Source organism: Arachis ipaensis, chromosome B4, assembly GCF_059453495.1.
Source record: "Arachis ipaensis isolate K30076 ecotype BB chromosome B4, ASM5945349v1, whole genome shotgun sequence".
Classification (NCBI taxonomy): Eukaryota; Viridiplantae; Streptophyta; class Magnoliopsida; order Fabales; family Fabaceae; genus Arachis; species Arachis ipaensis.
In genome coordinates this window covers 89,197,254-89,207,323 of record NC_142439.1, presented here as the reverse complement: position 1 = coordinate 89,207,323, position 10,070 = coordinate 89,197,254, and the positions used below count along the sequence as shown (strand labels likewise).

The following is a 10,070-nucleotide window of genomic DNA, read 5'->3' as shown; positions in this document are numbered from 1 at the left end:
ACACCTTCACGCCACAAGCATATGGTTAGGGACAGCTTGGTTTAGCCGCTTAGGCCAGGATTTGATTCCTTTAGGCCCTCCTATCCACTGATGCTCAAAGCCTTAGATCCTTTTTATTACCCTTGCCTTTTGGTTTTAAGGGCTATTGGCTTTTTGCTCTTGCCTTTTGGTTTTAAGAGCTTTGGCTTTTTCTGCTTGCTTTTTCTTTTTCTTTCTCTCTTTTTTTCCTGCAAGCTTTTGTATTCACTGCTTTTTCTTGCTTCAAGAATCATTTTTATAAATTTTCAGATTATCAATAACATGTCTCATGTTCATCATTCTTCAAGAGCCAACATATTTAACATTCTTAAACTTCAAATTCAAAAGACATATGCACTGTTCAAGCATTCATTCAGAAGACAAAATCATTGCCACCACATGTAACTAATTAGAATTTTTCTTATTAAAAACTCGAAAAAAATTATTGCCTCCTTATTCTAAAGAAAATCTGCTATTTTATTCATGTTTAATGATGATGAGAAAAATAAGTTATAGCTTAATTGGAGATAAAATCAAAATATAGATACTAATTACTACTATAACTTCTAAGGTAAAACTCAAATAAAAACAGTTATCACAGGGTTAAGGTTAAGATCAGAACTCAACAACCTTGAAGTTGGGAAGTGGATGCCTCTTTAGTCTGTGGAGTGCTTGGCCCTTCAAGAGATAGTTTCTGACGCTTTAATTCCTTCAATTCACGCCCTTGCACTTCTTGTTCTCTGAGCAGTTTGCAGAGCATGCTGTTTTGATTTTGCTGTTCTTCTTTTATTTGGTCCATAGCTTCTTGCAACTTAGTAACAGATGATTCAAGATGTTCCCAGTATTCAAATTGAGGGAGTTCTGGTAGGAATTCTTGCGCCCTCCTCTTGATGGAATCATCCTGCACTTGTTGTTTTTCCATTGTGATTTTAGTGATTGGCTGCTCCACTGAGATATACTCTGTTATTCCCATCTTCACCTGTTATTCCCATCTTCACTCCAGCATCTTTGTAGAGCATAGAGATTAGGCTTGGATAAACCAACCTGGCATCCTTGGAGTTCTTGTTTGCAAGTATGTAGAATTCAGATGGGATCAGTTGATGAACTTCTACTTCTTTTCCCAACATAATGCAATGGATCATCACTGCTCTTCTAACATTGACTTCAGAACGGTTGCTGGTGGACAATATAGAACGCCCAATGAAGTCCAGCCATCCTCTGGCGACTGGTTTGAGATCTTCTCTCTTGAGTTGATTTGGGACACCCTTCGTGCTGGTGGTCCACCTGGCTCCAGGGATGCATATATCCTCTAGAATCTTATCCAAGCCCTTGTTTGTTCTCATCATTCTCCTATTGAAGGAGTCTGGGTCATCTTTCAGCTGAGGTAGCTTAAAGATCTCCCTGATTTTGTCAGGGTGGATGTGAATAATCTTTCCTATGACCACAGTCCTATAGTCATAGAGGGCAGTTCCAGATATTCTTTGCCTGTCTGTTTGCCACAGATTAGCATAGAATTCCTGAACCATATTCCTTCCCACTTTCGTTTCAGGATTAGCTAGGACTTTCCAGTTCCTATTTCGAATCTGCTCTTGGATCTCCGGATATTCATCTTCTTTCAGATTGAACTTGACTTCCGGGATCACTGATCTTAGACCCATTATTTTGTAGTAATGGTCTGAATGTTCTTTGGTTAAGAACCTCCCTTGATTCCAAAGTTGTTTTGGAACACTCTCTTTCTTGCCTCTTGGGGTGGGTTGTTTTCCTTTAGGAGCCATGATCTTAGTGGGTATGGTTTAGTGATCACGGATAAACACACCAAACTTAGAGGTTTGCTTGTCCTCAAGCAAAAGAAAAGAAAGGAGAGGGATAGAAGGAGACCTAGTGTCAAATGGTGGATGAGAGGAGGGAGGCCGAATGTGTTTTTAAAAGGGAGGGGGTGGGTTTTCGAAAATAAAGAGAAAGATAAGATAGAAGATATGATTCAAAAAGAGATAAGTATGATAAGAAAAGATATAATTTAAAATTGAAAAGATATGAAAGATATTTGAAAAAGATAAATCTGGATTTTGGAAAAAAGATAATGTGGAGATTTGAAAAAGATATTGATTAGTTGAAAAGATTTTAGAATGAAAAGATATAGATTTGTTTTAAAAATTTGAAAAAGAGTTGAATTGGATTGAAAAAAAAGGGATTTGTGCTTATGGATTAAGATACATTTGATATTTTTAAAGTAGGGTTTTTAGAAATTAGGGATTTTAGAAATCAGGGTTTGTAACATGTTTATGCAAGAAATCATGAATTGAAACATGAAAATTAAAATTAAAATGAAAAATATGAAGTAAAAACGAATTTACCTCCTCCCCACCATCCTGGCATTTGAACGCCCAAACGCTGCATGTTTTGGGCGTTCAACGCCCAAATGCTGCTTCTCCTGGGCGTTCAACGCCCAGCTGTTGCTTCTTTCTGGCGTTGAACGCCAGGAACTCCTTTGTCACTGGGCGTTTTTCTGAACGCCCAGGACTCTGTAAATCTGGCATTAAACGCCCAGAAGGAGCTTCTTTCTGGCGTTCAACGCCCAAAAGATGCTTCTTTCTGGCGTTTAACGCCCAGATGGCTATCCTTACTGGCGTTCAACGCCCAGTGGATGCTTCTTTTGGGCGTTGAACGCCCAAAACAGACTTTTACTGGTGTTTTCTTGCCAGTGAGCTCTTTTTCTCTGTTTTGTGTGCAGAATCCTTCTGTAACCCTGTGAACTTATACAATTGACTCTTTACCTTAGTATCAATGAATTTTATATAAACAAATAAGATCAAGAATAGGGCAAAATGCTTAGAGGAAGTGATGCCCCATGGCTGGGTTGCCTCCCAGCGAGCGCTTCTTTATTGTCTTTAGCTGGACCTTGCTGAGTTTTTAATCTAGCCTCAGCCTTGAGCACTCTTGCTCAACATTGCCTTCAAGATAGTGCTTGATTCTCTGTCCATTAACAATGAACTTCTTATCAGAATCAATATCTTGAAGCTCCACATAACCATATGGTGATACACTTGTAATCACATATGGTCCCCTCTACCGGGACTTCAGTTTCCCGAGGAATAGCCTGAGCCTAGAGTTAAACAACAAAACCTTTTGTCCTGGTTCAAAGATTCTAGATGACAGCTTTCTGTCATGCCACCTTTTTTACTTTTCTTTATAAAGCTTGGCATTTTCGAAAGCAGTGAATCTGAATTCCTTTAGCTCATTCAGCTGGAGCAATCTTTTTTCTCCAGCAAGTTTGGCATGAAAGTTTAGGAATCTGGTTGCCCAGTAGGCCTTATGTTCCAGTTCCACGGGCAGGTGACAAGCCTTACCATACACAAGTTGGTACGGAGAGGTCCCTATAGGAGTCTTGAATGCTGTTCTGTAAGCCCACAGAGCATCATCCAAGCTTCGTGCCCAATCCTTTCTACGGGTACTTACAGTCCGTTCCAGGATTCTTTTTAGTTCTCTGTTAGAAACTTCAGCTTGCCCATTTGTCTGTGGATGATATGGAGTCGCCACCTTATGGCGAATCCCATACCGGACCATGGCAGAGTAAAGCTGTTTGTTGCAAAAGTGAGTGCCCCCATCACTGATTAGTACCCTAGGGACACCAAATCTGCTGAATATATGTTTCTGGAGGAACTTGTACTGTTTTAGTATCATTGGTGGGTGTGGCAATGGCCTCTACCCATTTTGATACATAGTCAACTGCCACCAGAATATACGTGTTTGAGTATGATGGTGGGAAAGGCCCCATGAAATCAATTCCCCATACATCAAACAACTCAATTTCCAAGATTCCTTGTTGAGGCATGGCGTAACTGTGAGGTAAATTACCAGCTCTCTGGCAACTGTCACAGTTACATACAAACTCTCGGGAATCTCTGTAAAGTGTAGGCCAGTAGAAACCACATTGGAGGACCTTGGTGGCTGTTCGCTCACCTCCGAAATGACCTCCATATTGTGACCCATGGCAATGCCATAAGATCTTTGGTGCTTCTTCTTTAGGCACACACCTACGGATTATGCCGTCTGCACATCTCTTAAGAGATAGGGTTCATCCCATAAGTAGTACTTTGCATCAGTAATTAATTTTTTCTTTTGTTTCCTGCTGTACTCCTTGGGAATGAACCTTGCAACTTTGTAGTTTGCAATGTCTGCAAACCATGGTGTTTTTTGAATGGCAAACAAATGCTCATCCGGAAAGGTCTCAGAGATTTCAAGAGAGGGGAAGGACGTCCCTTCTACTGGCTCAATCCGGGATAGATGATCAGCCACTTGGTTCTCTGTCCCGTTTCTGTCTCTTATTTCTATATCAAACTCTTGCAGAAGCAACACCCATCTTATGAGCCTGGGTTTTGAATCCTGCTTCGTGAGTGGATATTTAAGAGCAGCATGGTCAGTATACACAATCACTTTTGATCCTACTAAGTATGATCTAAACTTGTCAATGGCATAAACCACTGCAAGCAATTCTTTTTCTGTGGTTGTGTAATTTTTCTGGGCATCATTCAAAACACGGCTAGCATAATAAATGACATGCAGAAGCTTGTCATGCCTCTGCCTCAGTACTGCACCAATGGCGTGATCACTGGCATCACACATTAATTCGAATGGTAATGTCCAGTCTGGTGCAGAGATAACGGGTGCTATGACCAGCTTAGCTTTCAGAGTTTCAAATGCCTGCAGGCACTCCGTGTCAAACACAAATGGCATGTCAGCAGCTAGCAGGTTGCTTAGAGGTTTTGCAATTTTTGAAAAATCCTTTATAAACCTCCTGTAGAATCCTGCATGCCCCAGAAAGCTTCTGATTGCCTTAACATTGGCAGGTGGTGGTAATTTTTCAATTACCTTTATTTTGGTTTAATCCACCTCTATTCCCTTGTTTGAAATTTTATGCCCAAGGACAATCCCTTCAGTCACCATAAAGTGATATTTTTCCCAGTTTAAAACTAGGTTGGTCTCTTGGCATCTTTTCAGAACAAGTGCTAAATGGTCAAGACAGGAGCTGAATGAGTCTCCATATACTGAGAAGTCATCCATGAAGACTTCCAGAAATTTTTCCACCATATCAGAGAAAATAGAGAGCATGCATCTCTGAAAGGTTGCAGGTGCATTGCACAGCCCAAATGGCATCCTTCTGTAAGCAAACACTCCAGATGGACATGTGAATGCTGTTTTCTCTTGATCCTGGGGATCTACTGCAATTTGGTTGTAGCCTGAATAGCCATCCAAAAAGCAGTAATAATCATGACCTGCTAGTCTCTCTAGCATCTGGTCTATGAATGGTAAAGGAAAGTGATCCTTTGTGGTGGCTGTATTGAGCCTTCTGTAGTCAATACACATGCGCCACCCTGTAACTGTTCTTGTAGGAACCAGTTCATTTTTTTCATTATGAATCACTGTCATGCCTCCCTTTTTTGGGACAACTTGGACAGGGCTCACCCAGGGGCTATCTAAAATAGGATAAATAATCCCAGCCTCCAGTAGTTTGGTGACCTCTTTCTGCACCACTTCCTTCATGGCTGGATTTAGCCGCCTCTGTGGTTGAACCACTGGCTTAGCATCATCCTCCAATAAGATCTTGTGCATGCATCTAGCTTGGCTTATGCCCTTAAGGTCACCTATGGACCACCCAAGAGCTGTCTTGTGTGTCCTTAGCACTTGAATCAGTGCTTCCTCTTCCTGTGGATTTAAAGCAGAGCTTATGATAACTGGAAAAGTATCACCTTCTCCCAGAAATGCATATTTCAGAGATGGTGGTAATGGTTTGAGCTCAGGTTTAGGAGGTTTTTCCTCTTCCTGAGGAAATTTCAGAGGCTCTTTCAATTCCTCTGAATCCTCTAGATCAAGTGGAACATCTTTAAAGATGTTTTCCAGCTCTGATTCGAGACTCTCAGCCATGTTGGTCTCCTCCACCAGAGAGTCAATAAGATCAACTTTCATGCATTCTTTTGGTGTGTCTGGATGCTGCATGGCATTGACAGCATTCAACTTAAACTCATCCTCATTGACTCTCAGGGTGACTTCCCCCTTTTGGACATCAATGAGAGTTCGTCCAGTTGCTAGGAAGGGTCTTCCTAGAATGAGAGTATCACTCTTGTGCTCCTCCATTTTCAGCACTACAAAGTCAGTGGGAAAGGCGAATGGCCCAACCCTGACAATCATGTCCTCAATCACGCCTGTTGGGTATTTAATGGAGCCATCAGCAAGTTGGAGACATATCCGGGTTGGTTTAACTTCTTCAGTTAAACCAAGCTTTCTGATGGTGGATGCAGGTATTAAGTTGATGCTTGCCCCAAGATCACATAGGGCTGTCTTGGTGCAATTACCCTCTAATATGCATGGTATCAGAAAGCTTCCGGGATCTTTAAGCTTTTCAGGAAAGCTTTTCAGAATGACTGTACTGCATTCTTCAGTGAGGAGAACTCTTTTAGTTTCTCTCCAAGCCTTCTTATGACTCAAGATCTCTTTCATGAACTTGGCATAAGAAGGTATTTGCTCAAGTGCCTCTGCAAACGGAATCTTTATTTCAAGAGTCCTGAGATAATCTGCAAAGTGAGCAAATTGCTTATCCTGCTCCTCTTGGCGGAGTTTTTGAGCATAAGGTATCTTGGCTTTATATTCCTCAACTTTGGTTGCTGCAGGTTTATTTCCTACAGAAGTGGTTGAAGAAGCCTTTTTAGAGGGGTTGTCATCAGCACTTGTGTATGTCTGATCCCTCTGATGCCAGGGCATTTTGGCCAGTTTCACTGACCTTTTCTTTACTGTTTTTAGGGTAGTTTCATGCATTTCCTTAGGAAATAAGCTAGTTTTGGGTAGATATTCACTTACATCTTGAATCAAGCATACATTGTGCATTTTACATGATTTCATGAGGATTTTGCATGAATTTAAGGACAAATTGGATGTTGCATTTCCCATGACTTAGCCTAGAACTTTGATGCACTTTATTACTTAATTTCAGGACAAAGGAAGCAAAGAAGAACCACATTAGTGGCTCCGTTAGTTGCACTAACGTTAACACTAACGTGGAATGGGAGTAACTTGCAAAGTTAATGAGAAAAGTGATTGCCAATAACGCTCTCGAAGCCATCATTGCCCACGTTAAGAAATAGAGCCAACGTTAGTGACACTTAACATTATCACTAACGTTGAACCAAGATCATGAGTGGCCACGTTAGAGTCCATGTTAACCTAGTTAACGTGGCCTCTAACGTTAAGAAGGAAGGGGGGGAGCCAACATTAGTGACACTCAACATTGTCACTAACTTGGCCAAAGCACATTAAGCCACGTTAAATCCCACGTTAACCTAGTTAACGTGGAAGCTAACGTGAAGGAACAAAGTGGTCGACAACGTTAGTGACACCCAACATTGTCACTAACGTTGGAAGAACACAAGCCCCCAATGAGCCACGTTGACTCCCACGTTAACCTAGTTAACATGGAAGCTAACGTGAAGAAAGAAGGTGATCACCAACGTTAGTGACACCCAACATTGTCACTAACGTTGGAAGGAGCCACATATGCCACCATGAGCCATGTTAACTCCCACGTTAACTTAGTTAACGTGGAAGCTAACGTGGATAAGGGAAGGATGAGCCAACGTTAGTGACACTCAACTTTGTATAAGCTAACTTCCTGAGCCAAAGCCCCTGCCCACTTCATACTTTCTCTCTGCAAGTAAAAGCTAAGCCCAATGAAGAAGAGAACTGCTTCTAACTCAAGATCCAAAGGCCCAAGACTTGAAGAATCAACTAGAAGAACAGAAGAGTAGTATATATAGGAGTATCTTTGAAATATTTTGGAGAGTTGGAAATTATAGGGAGACTCTTAGCATAGAACTACTCTCTGTATTTACTTTCTCTGCACTTCTAAGTTTTCATCATGTATTCTCCATCTTTGTTTTCATTTTCCAGAGCTATGAACAACTAAACCCCTGTCATTGGATTAGGGAGCTCTGTTATAATTTGATGGATCAATACTAGTTTTCATTATTCTTCTTCTATCTTTTCTCTTGATTTTACTTGAAAGATTTCGATCTTCATCCAATTGAGTAGTTATCTTGAAAAAGAAGCTATTCATACTTGGATCTCTTCTGAACCTTGAAAGAGGAATGAAGAGATCAAGCTAGAAATGCTTTCTCATGCTGGACCAAATTGGGTTTTGATGGATATGTGACTATAATCCTCTCAACACTTGGTTTGGGAAATGCATGTGGTATAATCAATGACCATACTTCATCTCTTCTCATGAGCAATTGACCAAGGAATTGGCTATTGATCAAGATTTGAGAGATTGAATTACAAGAAATTGTAATTCAATCACTTAAGATTACCAAGGAGATCAATGAGTGCATTGATTGAGGAAGAGATGAAAATGAAATTGATCTGGAGAATGCAACATCTCCTAAGCCCAATGAACTTCCCATTTCTGATCTTACCCATTCTCTTTAATTTCTGTTATTTACTTTAATGAGCAATTCCCCCATTCCCATTTACAATTCTGCAATTTACCTTCCGTCATTTACTTTCAGATCTATAATTCTAGCATTTACTTTCCTGTCAATTACCTTCCCGCCATTTTATTTTCTGCAATTCTCAACTCAAATTCTGGATTCGCTCAACTAGAATAGTCCTCTAATTAAAGTTGCTTGATCAATCAATCCTTGTGGGATTCGACCTCACTCTATTGTGAGTTTTTACTTGACGACAAATTCGGTACACTTGCCGAAGGGAATTTGTTGTGAGACAAGTTTTCCGTGCATCAAGTTTATGGCGCCGTTGCCGGGGATTGATTGTGCATCAATAATGATTAGATTGGAGTATAACTAGATTGAGCATTTTATTTTTGTTTGATTTAAATTTCTGTTTGAGTCATTTACTTGCTGTTTTAGATAACTTCTTCCCTTCCCCCTTACTTTTTCTTTGTTATTTACTATTCATCTCACTAACCCACTAACTGTTTGATATATTGCATCACTCATACTAACAGTAATTCTGACAGATATACTTTCTGCACATATTCTCTTTGCTTGTACTTGTTGGTTGTATGACAGGGAGAAGAAGCGGGGCTTCAACTTCCTTTGATTCTGAACCTGAGAGAACCTTCCTTAGACTAAGGAGGGAGGCAAGAGAAAAACGTGTAGTTGGTGGTGATGAAGAGGAGGAACACTTTGAGGAATACTTTGAACCAAACATGGAAGAAAACATGGAAAACCATCATGAAGAAGAGGCTCACAACCATGGCAGAGGAGGTAGAGCAAATCATGCTGGGGAGGATAGAAGAGTTTTAGGCTCTTACATCAATCCAAACCCAGGAAACTGTGGAAGTAGCATTCAAAAGCCAACCATCCATGCCAAGAATTTTGAACTGAAGCCACAGCTCATCACCCTTGTTCAGAACAACTGTTCGTTCGGAGGGAGTGTCCAAGAGGACCCCAATCAATATCTAACCACCTTCCTGAGAATATGTGACACAGTGAAGTCTAATGGTGTTCATCCTGACGCCTATAGACTGCTCTTATTTCCATTCTCACTCAGGAATAAGGCAGCTAAGTGGCTGGAGTCTTTCCCAAGGGAGAGCTTGACAACTTGGGAAGACGTGGTGAATAAATTCTTAGCAAGATTTTACCCTCCTCAACGAATCAATAGGCTGAGAGCTGAGGTCCAAACTTTCAGGCAACAAGATGGTGAGACTCTATATGAAGCATGGGAGAGGTTTAAAGACTTAACAAGGAGGTGCCCACCAGATATGTTCAACGAATGGGTGCAGCTGCACATTTTCTATGAAGGGCTCTCTTATGAGTCAAAGAAGGCCGTAGACCATTCATCCGGAGGATCTTTGAACAAGAAGAAGACTATTGAGGAAGCCATAGATGTCATTGAAACAGTAGCAGAGAACGACTACTTCTACGCTTCCGAAAGAGGGAACACAGGAGGAGTAATGGAGCTAAACAATGTAGATGCTCTACTAGCCCAAAACAAGCTCATTACCCAGCAGCTAGCTGACCTCACCAAGAAGATGGAGAGGA

At 40.9% G+C, this 10,070-nt stretch overlaps 1 non-coding gene across 1 annotated transcript; it reads right to left on the bottom strand.

Moving 5' to 3' along the window:
- Positions 1–9,688: 9,688 nt before the first annotated feature.
- On the bottom strand, positions 9,689–9,795 carry LOC148568300 (small nucleolar RNA R71). Its single transcript, XR_015881676.1, has one exon. It is a non-coding gene; the product is annotated as a small nucleolar RNA R71 (small nucleolar RNA).
- Positions 9,796–10,070: the final 275 nt, after the last annotated feature.